Genomic DNA, 18,810 nt, shown 5'->3' with positions numbered 1-18,810 from the left:
AAAGTATCACCAAAACTAACAAAATTGTCGTCGATTTAATTTCAGTACAGGAAACCAACGGATACCTTCAATGTTGATATTTAAGTGTATAAGTCAATATATGGGTTATTGTGGAAATGTTTATGACGTGACCTCAACACACGAGCGCCCGGCCCGTCCAAACAAATTTTCGATCGATAATCTATTGAAAATAACTTGATACAATGTTCGTCGTTGTCAATAGCGCTGTTCGATAGAAATTATGCTTCGCGGAATAACGTACACTGAGGCATACCTCGGAGACATATGTGAGAGAAAAACAATTGAATGCGACGCAGACTTGAATGCGGAGACATATGTGAGAGAAAAACATTTGATTGCGACGCAGACTTTGAATGCGGAGACATATGTGAGAGAAAACATTTGATTGCGACGCAGACTTTGAATGCGGAGACATATGTGAGAGAAAACAATTGATTGCGACGCAGACTTGAATGCGGAGACATAAGCTTATGTGAGAGAAAACATTTGATTGCGACGCAGACTTTGAATGCGGAGACATATGTGAGAGAAAAACAATTGATTGCGACGCAGACTTTGAATGCAGAGACATATGTGAGAGAAAAACATTTGATTGCGACGCAGACTTTGAATGCAGAGACATATGTGAGAGAAAAACATTTGATTGCGACGCAGACTTTGAATGCGGAGAACAGGTAGTTTTGGGCCACCGTAATGTATGTATGTATGTATGTATGTATGTATGTATGTATGTATGTATGTATGTATGTATGTATGTATGTATGTATGTATGTATGTATGTATGCATGCATGCATGCCATGCATGCATGCATGCATGCATGCATGGACGGACGGACGGACGGACGAAAGATCGATGGATTGATGGTTGGATGGATGGATTGATGCATCCATGCATGCAAGCATGTATCCAAGCATTCATACAACCCGATGTGACAAGCTATTCACATGTCTCGTATGAGGGCAGAAATAAATGTGTACAGATGTACGCGGCATCCAGAGCCTACACTGTTGTAACCAAGATGAAATAGTCCAAATATTTACCAATTGGAGCGCAAAAACAGCACGATATGAAAGTCGATCCCCCACACGTGGCGACGAGCTCTCTTTGGGAATTTAATTCTTTTGTAAACGTTTATCTTGCAACCCATGCCTTCAAGTGGAAGATATTTTCATTTAGGTCAAACGTCTTGCAATAACACTATTCAATGCCTAAATTTAACCTCAATGCAATAAATTCAAATTGAGAGAGCCAGACGGAAAACCCCTACTTTAAATTTTACTGCGTCCCTATACGACCGCGATAAAGTACCTGAGATGTCCAGACCTAAATTTGGTTCATCTAGATATCTGTACATTTGTCTGTTTTCTGGTTAGCGGTGACAGATATTAAATTTATATATGGCTTGCCCGAACTTCCCATCACAGTGATGTGCTACAATGTGATTTTTTTTACCTTGCTCAAACTCTATGCCCGGATCCAAGAGAACTCGTAACTGGTTATCGTGCGCCCTCTCATGGCAGATGATGATTTACAGACGGGATTTTCGTTACGTCTCAACGCCAAAAGGTAACTGGGTGTGAGTTAAATTGACTCCAGTGTATCGGACAATTGATTACAGAAAAATCACTGTTCCTCCACAGAGAGATCGTGGAGAAATTGGCATTTTGATCCTAAACGAGAAAATTGATCCCTATTATTTAAACATCGAGACTTCGTCACCAGTTATAACCCTTATAAACAAAATAACAAAATTTGAAATCTAGATAAGTGATAAATAGAAAAAAAATATTATATAGAAAATTACATTTTGATCAAAAATGAATAGATTGCTCCAAATATATTTACAGACAAAATTTGTCATATATTTTTTTAAAGTGTTAATATTAAACCATCTACAAGGAATTTCAAAGCTATCGGACAAAGAGTTTTTAATGAAAAAACTGGTCCCCAACAATTTACGGATCATGCAATCAGTTGCACACATCAAAGTAAGGCCATCCGTAAAAATCAAATGCCATATGCAAAAGCCATCAGGTCAGCAGTTATAGAAAAAAGGTGAATTAGACTCACAGATTTACGTAGCCAAATTTTCGACATCATGTGAACTTTGAATCTGATTGAAGTTCACCCTTTATGCACCTCTAAGTCAACATCGAAGGTCATTGATCTTGTTATTTCTGACAGAACAAGATAATATACCAACAAATGAGAATAAACTCCCCGAAAATTCAAATTGTAAATTTCATGATCATTTTAGCAGACCTGAATTGAGTCATGACCAGTAAACTACAAACAAAATTTCGTCCAATAGTAAATATATTCACAAATATGATAAGTATAATGCCATTATGCAAGTTTGGCCAACCAAACTCTTTCCGCTTCTGCATACTCGTTAAACCGCATCTGTACACCACATTTGTAGTAGAATCAAGTCAGCACCCTTTGAGAAATCATGTTTGCAGACAGACAGACAGACAGACAGACAGACAGACAGGTAATGGTACGACATCAGCTCCTATGTGTGAATACGGGAGCTAATAAAACATACATGTACATGAATTGAGTGCAGCCGTCACTACAATAACAGAAATCTGTCACAGTCCCTCTAGAGGGACTGTGCTGCCACTATCGGTGATACACAAGCTTGAAAAGCCCGATGACGTACCCGCTTAACGGTTATTTCGTAGCAATTGATAGTACCAGCGACGGCTGAAAAATCGTCCAATGGCATATTTTCCCCCGTTTGTTCAATATACCTGTTCTTGTACAGTAGAGCAAGTCTATCTATTCTGTTCGAGTGATTTGAATGTACTGAAATTTTAGCGATCCGTGATATGATCACGGTTCGCAGACGATTACTTCACCGCGCGTTTACTATATTGTGCAGTGCTGGCTATCGTCACTTAGATCAGCGTCATCATCCCGTTACGTGCGAGATTTATCTGTTTACGAGAAGTATTACCTGACAGTTAACAACAGAGCAGAGAAGTCAAGAAATCTTATAGAAAGTGCTTTATAGTCGTACATTCGATATAAACAGACACCGTGTAATCAAGGTGGGCGATCGAGATATAGTTTTGGCGCTCTCAGATCTAATATACCGAGCATTGTCGTCAGAGATTCCCGCGCGAAGTGATACCCATCAGCTGTTTTGACGTTGATAAGTTTGCGACGGCACAATAACTTTCATCGCGTTGGCTGGGTGTTATTTACATGTGGAAGGGGGGGGTGGGGTGGGGGGGGGGGGGCTGTCGTGATGCAAAAATACACGTACACTCCCAGATATATTTGATGCTGTTTCTGTTTGCCCGTTAGCGAAGCAGGAACTCTCCCACCACCGATTCACGAAAACACAATTCGCACTATCTTACAATCGATCGTTGCGTCGTCAACAAAACACTAAAACTTCGTTGCAGAGACTTTAAAGGTCGAAACTTTGCGTCCAGATTTTTTGGCCTTGAGTTTAAAACTGATTTGCAATATTTTTAGTCGTTTAAACGAAATGCAAGCTGTCACGTTTACGCTATGTATTAGAATCACAATAACGCATATAAAAATATTAATTTCATACAGATTAAATTTATTAATTGCCAAACCAAAATATGTGAGTTAAGTAAACTGTCGACAGGTTTGTTGTGTCCATTTGTTCATGCAGGCCGAAACAAAATACCAAAATATATTCATGGCCATTTATCGGACTAAAGCTGTCAAAAGTTAATCACCAGATCGTAAATCAAACCAATAAATCATTCAGTGTGGCGATCATTTTGACAGGTGTTAGTTGCATGACAGCTGAAGGCCGTGAGCGCATTGGAGATCCGAATCAATTATCCGCGATTTGCTCAGTGGCAGGTTGCGTTCACAAGGTAAAGAAACATTTTTAGCATTATTGTTGTCCCATTGGGAAACGCACTGGGCGCCATATTTTTTATGGTGCAAACAGGCACAATAAAAAGACACATTTTGGCGATTTTATTGACGTAGAGCTCTAAATTATATCTGATTTTGGCAATATCTGCCGTTTGAAAAAAAAGAGAAGGTAGTTCTTTCTATATTTTACGTCATTTCACTTTTGTCTGTCACCGTGAAACGTAATCTAGTTGCTAAAAAGCGTGACACCGATTTCCCGCTTTATGGAGGCTCATAAGTCTGCTAAGAATACAGTGTGAAATTTAATACCGGAGTCACATGATTTTAATGCGGTTTTTAACTCTCTCGTAAGCGGTATCGATGATGCAAGTGATGACTATCAGATGAAACCGAATTTGTCGGCCAATATCGTTACTAGAAATTGCAAGAAAAATGATTCAGAATTTTGGAAAAAATGATACAAAGTTTTCGTCATTTCAGCTTCATAACAAGCCAGCAGTGATGTCGCCATGTGTCAACCTTCATCATCATTGAATTTGTCATGTTAATCTGTAAAATTACCCTCCATGATTTAAAGTCGTTCATGTAAGTCCCCTGACGAAGCCTGATTTTTTTACTACTTTTCGTTTCATTACGGTAATCATTTACCTTATAAATCCTTAAATCTGATTCTTCCCATCATAAATCTTCTCCCCATTCGCTTTTTGCAAGTAAGTCCGTCACTTTCAAAATACTTCATCGGTTAGAGATTTGATCCGTACCGTAACGTGTATGTAGCTGAGTATTTAATGAGGCACCCTCACGAAGGTAGTGCTGGATGCATGCTGGTCCACGGCTTAGCCGATTAGCAACATCAGACAAATAGCGGATTAAGTGAAAAGCTGCTCGCTAAATTCCTGCCATACATGTAGATAGCGACCTATGCCCTTTCATAGTTAACTGTAGGGAATGCTTTGTTGCGTGGGATAAACTGTGGCATGAAATGAAATAAATATTTTTCACTCTTTGTGTTCTAGTTGGTTCGCATCACTTTGTTGATTCTGCGGGCTCGCGATGTCACTTTTAGGAGTCAAATTTACAAGATGACGTTTCTCAACATCACATTATTTCAAAATATAGGTACAACGTCATCCGGGTACTTGAGCCTTTTTTCAAAGTCAGGAACAAACGATGAATCAACAATAAAGTTGCTATGTTAGCTTTCGGTTTAATGAAGACAGTTAAAGTGTTTGTAAAAATTCGACAAGTGTTGTGTTACTAAGCGTTTTTCCTTTTACTATTCGTTCACCTTTTTACTATTCGTTCTTTCATGGGGAGTTTATATGTTGAACTCGCCTTGGCTGCTGAGAGATAACCTGGGGATCTTCAGTGTATTGACTACAAGAGACGTTTAGAGTTCGTTGGTACTACATAGACTTTATTTGTCTGTAGACAAGCTTGACAGTTGCCATCGCCCAAGATACGCTTCTCCCATAGTCTAAATGTCTTGGGTCCACTGTGTTCCTCTCTCAATGTTCCAATCTCCTCGAGCAACTCTCTCTGCTCTTTGTATGTTTAAGGATGGGATTTTAAACGTTATCTTTAAGGCGTGGCTTTGATCATACGATATACATGAATTACAGATAAAATGATACATCCAATCATAAACATCAATGCAGGTCTTGATCTTAAATTGACAGGTTTCCATTAATATGCAAACGTAATTGACTACCTTCATAATTCTTAATATAATTCAAATATATTCCAGACTTCCGTAAACATCCTCGTAAAACGTAATTAACGTTATTGTGCCTTTGTCTCAAATATGGTTTTTATGGAAATCAACTTATAATTAAGATCTTGTTGTTTTAATTAACCATTATACTGGTGTCGATGACCGCTAGGTTTATTAACCTTTGTGTGGGATAAAATATCTCCGTAACAGTTGGGTGCGCAGAATACACTTTGTATGTTAAAAAAATAACATAAAATTTACAACGGATAGTCACCTTCAATGTCATGTATATAATCCTACGATGATAATTCTGTCAGCGGTGGATTCAAAACCTAAACATAAATTAAATGTCTCTTTTGGACCACGTTCAAGCCGGGGAAAGTGAGCAAGGACTCGCCGATTCTAAATTGTGACCATCGGTGACCCGATACGTAATTAATCATTTGGCACGATTTTACAAGTGCTTTCGCATACTTGTTTTGGGTCATACAAGGGTAACCAAAACATCTTTTTGATTGTATCTAATACATGTAATACTAATACTTCAGTATTTGTGATCTCGCCAGCTGTAGCCATCATGAAAACATTGAGACCCTGCCAACCATTTCAAATTACAGCGCAATCCTCGCGACGCTGTCGCTGTGACGCAGGCGGCCGGTGCCACCTGTTTTATGACCGTTTACAGTTACACAGCGAAACTGAATGTTCAGGGAAAGATGAAATTCTGTCGACATGAAATGAAAAGTAAGGGCGTAAGAGCTCTCTCTCTCTCTCTCTCTCTCTCTCTCTCTCTCTCTCTCTCTCTCTCTCTCTCTCTCTCTCTCTCTCTCATAAGGAAGCGATATCTATGCATAAACGCATGGCATGTATAATCACAGGGTATTGCAGGTACCTTTTGTCCAGGAATTATGAACAACAAAGATCATGTACTAATCCGTCTTTTACCTTGAGAACTGGTAACGAGTTATTTGGTTATTTGGTCAAGATGTTGACCCCCTGCGTTGGTGATCGGTAGAACAAATTAATGAAGGGGGTTAGGGAGGGCAATTAACAAATATGTTTCCTTTGAAATACTATACCACGGTCAGCCAGAGATAGCGAGGGTAAAGAAATAGACAAACATGCGACACAGGTAAGATTTGTATAATGAAAAAAAAAGTTTAAACCGTAACATTTATTGATCATAACTCCAAGACGAATCATGCCTGCAATACCCTATGGTGTCACGTACAGTAATACGACCCCTCCCGGCAAAACCATATCGTCACCGTTGTAACTTGAAACGAGGGTACATGTTATGTCAAAACAATTTAAGATGATATACGCACAGGGAACTGATCTCTAAAATAGTCAACAAAGTCCGGGGAATGGAAAATTGGAAGCACACCATACTGATGAGCTCGTTCATTAATTATCCATTTAAAGTGGTAACGAGATACCGCAAGGCTGGAAAATCAAACTTGTCGGATGGTTAGACATGTAGAATCTTGTACTTCAGAATGGCGTGTCAAGTTCTCAAGTTACTGCAGCGAAATCGATACCCGATGATCTTGTTTTGATGATTGTTTGTGCGTTTGAAGAAAAGATTAATTTTTAATATTTCCTCTCCATAAGAGCAATGCCATGACCTTGTTTATCCGAGTCGCTACATTTCTATAATTATGTTATCATATTTAATGTTTACTTTTAATCTCCACGTTGGTTCAGGGACTGGCTGGTATCTTCGGCCTGAGGATGGGGCGCCTTGAGTACAGATCTTTAGAATCTCAATTGTTTTACAATACTATTTCTGGTCTACATGTTGCATAGGATTCATTTTGAAGAGCTTGAAATAAGTAAAGTTTTCACAGTCTTAGTTTTGTTTTTGAAAATAGCAAATTTCATTTTTCCCATAGAGTTACCGAAGGGATAGCGTCCATATTGAATTTCAAATATCAGTAAATGTTCGGTAACTTGTTCTTCGGTACCAACATTTGCACGGTGACGCCTGATTGTGTTCTTGATTTGGTAAGATTGTGGTTTACAGTTTCCTTGAGGAAAGTTTGTCAGTTTAAGTGTTTCACTTTCGAGGCGCATATTACTTTAATGCTAGGGCGCCACTGGGTAGGTGTCAAATGATATTTTATTCGCTTTGATAGCGACATGTTTTTTGCAAATTGAAAACGATAAATGGAATTGTAAGAAATATCATAATAAAAATAAGTAACTTCAAAGTTCTACATAACGCCCCAAAAAATTAACAGTTGCTAACGATCGCTGTGCTTAGTAGTAGTAGATTGAAGTTCAATTTCAAGAGGCAAGAAATACCGAACTACATAATTCGTGAATTTCCTAATTATCTTCTGTGTTGTAGCATGGAAAAGTGATGAAACTTGCACGATTTTATTTTGAAAATTGTGTTCGTGTCTCTGTCAGTGACCTTTCTTGAGTTGAAAATTCTATTCCCCACGATGAGGATAATCCAAAAACACCAAAATAAGCCCACGATGGCGAGTGCTTCAGAATCGGTACAGTGATGCCAGAAACTGATGACAAACGATGTATGATTGATGATAACAGGCGTTAGTTGAAAATTTCCCGCCGCTTGAAGGCAGCGGGATTTCGTCTGTCGTCAGCATAGCTATATCGACAAGTGGCCAATTAGCTGCAATAATTGTAGCCCTTGGTTGGTGGGGATTGGGCTTCTGTCGTGCGGCTCGCGCCTTGCCCCAACCAGGGCTACAATTTCTCCAATACCTGCTCGTGTAAAAGCTGCAGTGCGGATCTACACTGCATGGTCCAGGCACACACGGGGCCGCATTATCAGAGAATCTCCCCTTACCGTGTGCAAATTTCACCATAATCCTGCTCCCAGATAATGTTAGAGCCCTTGTAACTCCTATCGATGGTCAACTTTACTCCTTGCGGCTGAAAAATGACAGTTTAATGACTCAGGCGCGAAGTCAATTCAAACCTGACCGCCGTCGTTGAACTCTGTACCCAGCCGACTTGTACATTACATTTTAGGGGTGGCCGACAGGTGTGAGGGAGCTGAATGAGCATGCTTACGGGTAGCCCTACGAGCCCTACACTGCCTCCGGAGCCAAAGCCGGACACTCTTGCCATACTCGTAGGACTAGCTTATGGGAGTGAAAGGATGGGTAATTTTCATGACAATATGTAACTCTTGGTGAATAAAGAGAGATACTTTTGCCGAAGTTCAACTACGCATTTTAATTAGTTCAATAAATCCTCTGCTGTATCTTCCCAACTTTCTCAAATATTAAAGTTACGTACTAGTTCAATAAATCCTACACGGGAACGGGTCATTAAAGCAGTGAGAGCTTAGTGCCCATGCACATTGTTCAGAGGCGCGTGCCTAAGTTAAACTCCATATAAACTAGTTCAACTTTCACAACTAAGTTCAACCATCCACCTTCATGGTACAACTACATGAACAAGATGCCGCTGTTGTTCAATGTGGAAAGAGTGGTTCCAAGCAAAATCTGTTCGACTGAAAAGGTCACAATGTGTGAAGTGGGGTGCCAAAACGGCATTCTTGTCCATGACGGCGTGACTTTGCACAATTTTTTTTAATCGAATATTTACCATCTAGTATCAAAGTTTGACATATCGACGATTTCGGGATTACTGTGAAATCGCCGATCGACACTGGACGAGAATGACTTACCTTGTGCCTCAGCACGCTGCGTCTGTGAAATCGCCTATACTTACCGAATATTTATCGGCGATTTCCGGACTCTAGATGATACTACAATGACTAGCCTTGTGCCACGGCACGCCGGGTCTGTGAAATTGCCGATATTTATTTATAGTTTAACTATACTTATACTTTGCCAAATACTTTGCAATTTGTATACTACACGTAGGTATTTTACTGTTTTTGTACGGTCGTAACATTTTTTATCTTAATAAACTCATTACACAAACGCGGATTACATTCCAGGTTAATTTTCTCACAGGACGTTTATGTAGTCTCGCTTCGAACCATAGTGAACTTTACAGTGTGCATGATGAATTCAGTATGGAAATAGGGTCAATATAGGAACGACTTCCTCCAATCTGATTAAAATCAGATGTAGAGTACAGCGACGTCTTTTTATGCGTACGCGGTATTCTCTCGCTGTCGCGTAGTGAGAGGCGACAGCGAGAGAATACCGCGTACGCATAAGAAGACGTCGCCGTACTCTACCTTTGATTTTAATCAGATGGAATTCCTCCATCCGTTTGTTCATGACTACTTCAATAATGCAGTGTTTATCAGTTTAAAATTTCGGCATTTTCTTGTCTGTCAACGTACATCATGACGTAGTAGGCCGGGTTGTATGAGGAATTCTTTACATCATTTTCACGTCTGTGCTTTTTCATGGATACATCTTTCTCTTTGTAACAAATTCCTTGTAATCAGCATGTTTTACATACCTGCTTTGATATTGAGCTCAACAGTTTTTGAATAAATCTAATAAGATTTGAAGCACCGCAACGAAGACTTGTCCCTTTATTATTATTGTACTTGGGCCTCAGCCCAAGTACATTTGTTTTCATTCCGTGGGAAAAAACTCTGTAAGGTATAACCATTCCTGGCTGAGACCAGGGAGGGCAAAATGTCTTGGCTTCATCTTTCTTGGCATAATAAATGGCGTAATGATGTTAACTGAATGGAAGTGCTGCTCTCAGCCAGTCTTGAATAAGTGAGATGTGAATATAATGCTTCTCTATCTGAGTTTTTGCCACAAAATCTTCTGAATATAATCAAAATGTGCATCGAAATGCAACAATTAATGCACCCTCCGTTTACTAGGCGATGGCACGACCCTTGCTACACCCACTGGACGAGCCAAAGTGGGAGGGGTAATTTCGGTTTGGTCGAACAGGAGGGCTCGAGACCAGAATTTAACATTTAAACTTGAAACATGTTTAATCACTGACAAGATGTGGATTAATGTTAATCAAAGAGAAAGTTTGAAAAGGAAAGGTTTTATATCCCGGACACAATGAAAAACATTACGACTGGAAACTGTACCCCCGGTTGAGAATAGTAACGCCCACAGCGATGGAGAACACTTATCCTTGAGCTGAGAAAACCAGACCATCATTTCGAAATAGAGCTGCAGATTCGAGAAGCTCGTTAAAAATAGCTAGGTATACCCCGTAAGGGGTGGTTTCGAGTCTTGAGGGCAAATTTCGCCTCCTTCATTTAGAAATCGTACGTTTGTTTTTCCAGCAGAACACATCATTTGACACAAAATTTGCATGAAAAGGGGTCGCCAGTAAGCACGTGGTCAAATCTGGCATAAGAAACAATATGAAATGTTGGGTAAAGCCAGTCCAAAATAAACTGATTTGAACTTTTTTTGTAATTTATACCACTGCAGTAACATGACTTTTTTTTGACAACATCACACAATGTAATACGTTTTGAAACTGAATACTCCGACGTATTCTGTGTCCCTTTGCTAAAAAATACGGTATGCGATTACCATGTAAGGAGATGATGACGTCAAGACAGATTTGTAGTGCGTTTGGTCTTGGATGGTGCACGAAGTTTTGTCGAGGTAGCTTGTGTATTTATTTCCTAAATGGCAGATATTAGGGTCGATCTAAAAGGCCGAAAAATGTTATGATACTCTAAGCGAGCTGAACTCCAATGCGAATGGTTAGATAATTCGGAGGATGTCTAGACTGATCTCGTCTCATTTATTTGGCGGTCAGTATTGAATTTCAACTGCGTCACACAAGTTTGCGTCGAACGGTCAACGAACGATATTTTAGAAATCTGGAGACATGGCACATCGCAGTTTTATTTTAGTATTTTATATTTTACAAAAGATGTAAGAAGCAATGATTTTGTTGAAAATTCTGAAAAAAAAATAGGAAGATTTGATCGCGAACACATTTTCACTTGGGGTCAACTAGCCCTGCGTACGATGCTGTGTGTTCCGCTACAGCTAACCGCCGGGCGCCCCGCTCACCACAGCTGCACAGCCCTGCAAAGACCCGTACGTTGGGTCGGTGACTTCAAATCCATTTTGGGACTTGACGTAAAAAGCCAAATTACTGCCGAAATTCAGCGTTCTTGGGCCCAAGTCGTATCCCAGCCTACCTCAGCTACTCGATCGCTTCCAAAAATGACAGTCTTTTATTCACTTCTCGTAAATAACCGTCGATGTCGGCAACTCTCTCGCTGGCCCTGCGTACGATGCTGTGTGTTAGCTGTAGCACATAGCATCGTACGCAGGGCTAGGGGTCAACATGGGGTCGCAGCCATGTTGCCTCAAAACTTATTTCTGTCTGCACTCAAAACTCAAAAATGTCGCATATGAACCTGAAAAATCGATGTAATTTTGTCAAATTTCGGCGAAATTTCAGCCTATAGACAAAATTTCATCTAGGTAAGGTAAATTTACTGAAATTTGATCGACAAATAATCCTGAGCGTGAACGTGACAGCTCGCCTTCTCCGGGAAGTCATGCATCCGGCCACAGTCGCTCGAGAGCTATTCAGCTCTGGGACTATTCGCCCCATAGACGAGTATACAGAAGCGAGAAATACCTCGCTTCTGTATACTCGTCTATGGGGCGAATAGTCCCAGAGCTGAATAGCTCTCGAGCGACTGTGATCCGGCCAGCTGCCCATATGGCCGGGTGCATAGAGATTGTTTTCAAGCGACGGCGGCAGACCGTACGGGGCTCTGGATATGAACCTACCGCCGGTGTAGCTGTAATAACTGTTGCGTTGTTTTTAATCACCACGGACGAAGTCCGAGGGGACTTATAGGTTTGGTCATGTCCGTGCGTCCGTCCGTCCGTCCATTCACGCCTACAGTACCCAACCCATACAGATGCACGTCGATTTGTTTCACAATGCTATCAAATCTGGCCGTGTTAGAGGACTTTTTAGTTTACACCTCCATAGACTCCCATGTATAAGGCAGTTCTCCATAGACTCGCATGTATGATGCCAAGAAAAATAAAAATTTAGTTTCTCATCGTATTCATATTGCCTAAAGAATGCAGTGACACAGTTTTTTTGTCCCCACGGATAAAGTCCAGGGGCTTATAGATTGGCTCATATCCGTCAGTGAGTGCATCAGTGAGTCCATCGGTTCACGCAGATATCTCAGACATTTTGACAAAATATCATGTGACCTTGGTGACCTTTGACCTCAAATATACATTATTGTCCATGACTCAGTAACCACAAGTGCTAAACCTTTCATATTTGGTATGACGGGACACCTTATGATGCCACATATTGTACTCCATTAATTATGTGCATATCTAATTATGAGCGAGCCAATAGAGCAAGAGGTCTGATTTCTGGTATATAGGGATAAGTTAACAATATAATTTGTTTGACAAAACTTCACGTGACCTCAATGACCTTTGACCTCAATATACATATTTGTCCACAACTCAGTAACCACAAGTGCTACACCCTTCATATTTGGTATGAAAGGACACCTTATGACACCATATATTGTACCTCATTAATTATGTGCATATCTTATTTTGAGCGAGCCAATAGAGCTAGAGGTCTGATTTTTGGTATATAGGAATAACTTAGCAATACAATTATTTGGACAAATATATATATTTTAGGTCAAAGGTCATTGAGGTCACGTCACAGTTTTGCTACATCCTTCATATTTGGTATGATAAGACACCTTATGACACCACATATTGTACCTCATTAATTATGCGTATATATAATTTTGAGCGCGCCAATAGAGCTAGAGGTCTGATTTTTGGTATATAGGAATAACTTAGCAATACAATTATTTTGACAAAATGTCACGTGACCTCGATGACCTTTGACCTCAAATATATATTTGTCCACAACTCAGTAACCACAAGTGCTACACCCTTCATAAATGGTATGATGGGACACCTTATGACACCACATATTGTACCTCATTAATTATGCGCATATCTAATTCTGAGCAAGCCAATAGAGCTGGATGTCCGATTTTTGGTATATAGGGATAACTATAGGGTAGAAATCTAAATATGCCCATCTAAATATTAGACATCTACCATCGAGAACAAAAGAAATTTGCTGTAATTTGAATATTTAAGGAGTTTAAGCAATTCCCGCTATAAATAAAGAACCCCTGCCTCAAACTCCACAAAAGTTGCTAGACATATTTTGCCATTGTCATGCCATTGCTTCGTTTAATAACCAGTTAATCAAATGCCTCATTGACAGGAGGAAATTCAAGACCATATTTGAATAGTAGTATATATTGTCCTCAAAATTACTCTATCACGGCCCAAGTACTCATTGCCTTCAGCAATACTGCCTTGTTATTATTATTATTATTATTATTATTATTATTATTATTATTAGTAGTAGTAGTAGTAGTAGTAGTAGTAGTAGTAGTAGTAGTAGTAGTCACAGTAGTGGTAGTATCTAAGCTTCCCATTTTTACACAAAGTTGAGAATGTTCCAGACTAATTATCATAATAAAGTCATGTCATGATGAGTGTGGAGGGAAAATGACATACATAACATGATCAAAAACAGAAGTGGACCAAAAATGGACTCCTGAGATACACCACACCAATCGACAAAACATGAGCGTGTACACCTAAAACTAACATTGACTTCTTCCTGTAAGGTATGATCGAAACCACTTCAGTGACAAATCAGAAAACCTGTACACAGAAAGTTCGCTCAGCAAAATGTTATGATCAACGATGAAAAAATCTTCACGTAAATCTTCATCCATATTCTGTAAAAGTATAGACCCTGGTCAGTTAACTTGACTAAAGCAATGTGACAAGAGTGATGTTAACGTTGTCTGATGATTGTGAGTTGTGACAAAAAGATTAAATGCATAAAACTGTAAAAACTAATATAAACATGTTTTTCTAGTATTTTAGGTAGAAGAACTGGTAGGAGGGAGATAGGCCTATAGTTGTTGACATCACTCTTAGAGCCTCCCTTATGAATCGGAACTATTTCAGCACATTTGAAACAGTCGGAAATTGTACCACTATAAGCTTCAAGATTAAAAAGAGTTGCGAATATATGTCAGACATTTCACCACTTTACAGCTCTGGCCAAGCGCTAGTCTGGCTCGAACTTCGCTACTAGATGATACTAGAGTTTGTTAATTAGGCGGGTAAATATCCGATATATATCGAAGATTTTATAGCCTTAGAAATCTATATCGTATAGTATAGTAGCCGTAAATATCGATTGGATATCTTATAATTATATTGCGGTGTCCTCTTGTTGTCAGAGCATCTGTATAAAATGACAAAGACCAGACGACAGACTTTGCATGGCGTGAATATCTCTTTCACTTCTTCAGAAATAAAGATGGCAAGTTCTTCAATGGTCACTGGTCTCTCTTTGCTTTCAGCGATAGTTGTATTCTTGCAGTAATTGAAAAGGAGCAAACGGTCCTATGACCTTTTTACAATCCTTCGAAAAGATAACGTTAAAATAACAACTACTGCCACTAGCGCGCTACTGCTCATGCCACCGTTTTCATTAGTCCCTCACACCTGTCGGCCACCCCTAAAATGTAATGGTACAAGTCGGCTGGGTACAGAGTTCAACGACGGCGGTCAGGTTCGAATCGACTTCGCGCCTGAGTCATTAAACTGTCATTTTTCAGCCGCAAGGAGTAAAGTTGACCATCGATAGGAGTTACAAGGGCTCTAACATTATCTGGGAGCAGGATTATGGTGAAATTTGCACACGGTAAGGGGAGATTCTCTGATAATGCGGCCCCGTGTGTGTCTGGACCATGCAGTGTAGATCCGCACTGCAGCTTTTACACGAGCAGGTATTGGGAGAAATTGTAGCCCTGGTTGGGGCAAGGCGCGAGCCGCACGACAGAAGCCCAATCCCCACCAACCAAGGGCTACAATTATTGCAGCTAGTGGCCAATGTGTTGGCCAAATGAGTATATCATTGACGTCGTTTGCCCGCCTAGAGATTATTGTTACATCATTGGAGTTATGAAACTTACCACGGGATGCTTACATCAATAATTGACATATTTTCTCCGTCCTTGCGAGACAGAGCTTTATACGTTGCTCCAGGGAGCAACGTATTAAACAATCATCGGTGACGCATCTAAGTGTTGACATAAAGTAGCTAGTCATTAGCGACGGTGATTCAAACTTTAGATAGCCTAATTTGACTGACCGGTTTTCGAAAAAGGCGGAGTAACACTGCGAAGAATCCGTCACGTGTAAATTTAGTTTAATTTACCCGTGTGGCTTTTTAGTTAGTTTCTGTTGAGAATACCCTCACCTCTTGAACTCTTAGCTGAAATTGTAAAAGAAACAGTTACATTGTAGATCAAGTCTAGTCTACTGTTTATCTCCCAGTCCAGACAGCGGCTGCCCGATGCTGGTTTACTGTAATTAATCGACGAGTCGGTGGCTTTGAACTGTGTCCGTGATACCCAAGCTAACCGTATGTTTTGTACGTGGATTGTGTTCGTCTCATACGCTGAGTTGCGGTACCTAGGTGAAACGCACTTTAATTTACCCATTTTGATATCTGTTGTAAAATGGAAAATGGAAACCAAAACAAAAAGAGGGATAGCTCTGCGTTTGCGCAAGATGCGAAGTGGGTTAGCATTCGTTTTTTTATTACACCCCTCGTATTATCCACTTATTGTGATTGGCTGAGACTCAATCACGTGATATAGAATGAAAAGTGATTATAACGAGGTTTGGATGATATAGCCATGTCGCACGCGCACTCAGCCTTTTCGCGTGCACGAATATTTCCCCGGTCTGGATTAATTTGCGTCGTCACTGCACGTACCAAATCGTCGCAAACGTTGGTTTAGTGTAGTTTCTGCATAGCCATAGTTTCAAAAAGGTGTCTGGAGTTAACTCCAGCTGAATGAGACAACAAATGTACATTATATTAATGAGCATTGTTTCTGCATTAACATTTTATGCTAATGACTTTTTATCCATATGGAATGTTCATGTGGAGCGCATCTTGCATTGTATAATAAAGTCGAGGTGACGTCATTGATCTTTTAAAAAGAACCTAATAAAAATATGATCACTCGAGATGCGGGCAGAGAGCTGAATTAAATATTAAAGTCTGCAAGACTTCGAAACGATGATACTCTAACGCTAGTTTTTTGTTTTCTTTTATTTTCGTTAACGTTCGTTCTCTAGTCACGTCTTGCATTTGTAACGTCGACGCCACGCTTCGGGAACCGCATCCACGCAAGCTGTATATCAAATCTCCATGGTATATGTTGAGCCTTGATTGTTCTTTACCGACAGGCAGAATTATTTGTGGTGAGCCAGGTTGTACCACGGATGCCCCGAGCGGTACACAGGTGTGGCGGGAAGTTTATAAGACACACATCAGTACTTTTATCGTTTCTCTGACACGCGCAGATGTGACTCGGTTTTTTTACTAGCGTTTAGAAGTTCCAGATTTATTACATGGTGTATTGAAATAATCAATTCTGACGTCAATCAGCAAACGATGTTTACAGATAGCGAAGGGGACAGGTAGTCAGATGGGATTACACGGAGGGGGGAGGGATATTCATATGCGGAGGTTGATATCCGTGTAGAGAAGCCTTAGAGTGGACGCAAAAAGTAAGTCCTCGCCCATCTTCTGCTAAAATGGAACGGAGATATCTAATGACAAATTGCATCGGCCAGATAAGATAGACACGTGTAACACTGTTGATTCTGATCCGTAACGTATAACAAAGCGATGGATGATAAAAATCTGAAATCATTGGAGGGCAATATGCAATCAAGAGTCTAATTCACTGTTGAGGATGCATAATTGATCTCAGTGAACTCAAACTAGTCTGGTACCCGTATGTGCTAAATTAATGCTGTTGAATATGATTGTTGTTTTTGTAAACAGTGACTTGTAAATAATTTCGGTGTAGCATGTAAGCTAAAGATGAAGAGGTTGCTGCTCTATCAGAAGTCAGAAATGAGTAAATTTGTGGGATACACGCGTTCCCGAAAATGAGAAATTTAATCAAACCTCTGTTGATATTGAATTGACATCTTCCTATAATATTTCCGACTCTGGCGAACAGTTTGTGAAATTTGTACAAACACTCATTAATGTTTGAGTCGTCTTGTTTCATAAGTAAGGTCCGAGACATATGTACCTGTGACAGTGATTGGTGTATGTGGTTCTTAAGGTCCTCTTACAGAGCACTCATTGGCTGGACCGTTCTATTTGGTCTCATTTAGTACAGACGTTGTGATTGGCAGGTTGCTACAACGATTTCCAGGAAATACACGAGACAATCTAACACGATTGGAACTAATTTGGGATAATTGGATGGTGAAGTAATGTCGACATTATCTGCAAATGTAATCTCATCTGCTTTTCCTTTTCAGTTACACACTTGTCTTTATAAGTACTTTGTAATATTGTAACATTCAGCTATATGGCACCGAAGACTTTTGAGAAATTTGAAAAGTATGAAAATCCAATTATCCCAAATTAGTTCCAATTGTGTTATCTATAACGCAACAGAACCAGACTAACACAATAACCAATCACCATGGTAATGATACCTAACAGAAAGGGTCCATGCAATGAGTGCACTGCAAGTGGACCTTATATTTACCACAAACACCAATCACTGAGGACGATACATGTGTTTACGACATATATCGTAGGTCATTTTGAAACGGAACAAGTGAAACGCAGTGAAGGTTACATGTGTGAGCAAACTTGGAAATACAGCTTTGTTAGTTCACGTTGGCATCCCAGGGTCCTTCTCAATCTTTCTGAGCGCCAAAGGCACCGCGCTGATTGTTAGTTGGATTACATTGAGTAGATGTGCAACACGCAAATTTACATGTCATAAAACGTTGACACGCGTATATGCAACGTGTGCCCTTTATCGACAATTTGTATTAAATATTTAACGTTGAGGCATGTCTGGTAAACAAAATGAACCGAGGGGTGCAAGGACGGGACGAAATTGTGAGCGATAGGCCAATAAGAGAGAGAGAGAGAGAGAGAGAGAGAGAGAGAGAGAGAGAGAGAGGAGAGAGAGAGAGAGAGAGAGAGAGAGAGAGAGAGAGAGAGAGAGAGAGAGAGAGAGAGAGAGAGAGAGAGCAGGCGACAACAATAGTCGAGATAACATAATACATGTACTTTGGATTTATTCCATGACGAGGAAGAATTTCAAGCGATCACATTTCAATTATTGGTATGATTTATC

At 40.0% G+C, this 18,810-nt stretch overlaps 1 protein-coding gene across 7 annotated transcripts in view; it reads left to right on the top strand.

The window, feature by feature from the left end:
- The window catches only part of LOC139143493 (neuropeptide S receptor-like), a 215,979-nt gene that overhangs the window by 41,710 nt on the left and 155,459 nt on the right, over positions 1-18,810 (top strand). The window lies entirely within an intron of this gene.

Source organism: Ptychodera flava, chromosome 11 (genome assembly GCF_041260155.1).
Source record: "Ptychodera flava strain L36383 chromosome 11, AS_Pfla_20210202, whole genome shotgun sequence".
Classification (NCBI taxonomy): Eukaryota; Metazoa; Hemichordata; class Enteropneusta; family Ptychoderidae; genus Ptychodera; species Ptychodera flava.
This window is presented reverse-complemented; position numbering and strand designations above follow the sequence as displayed.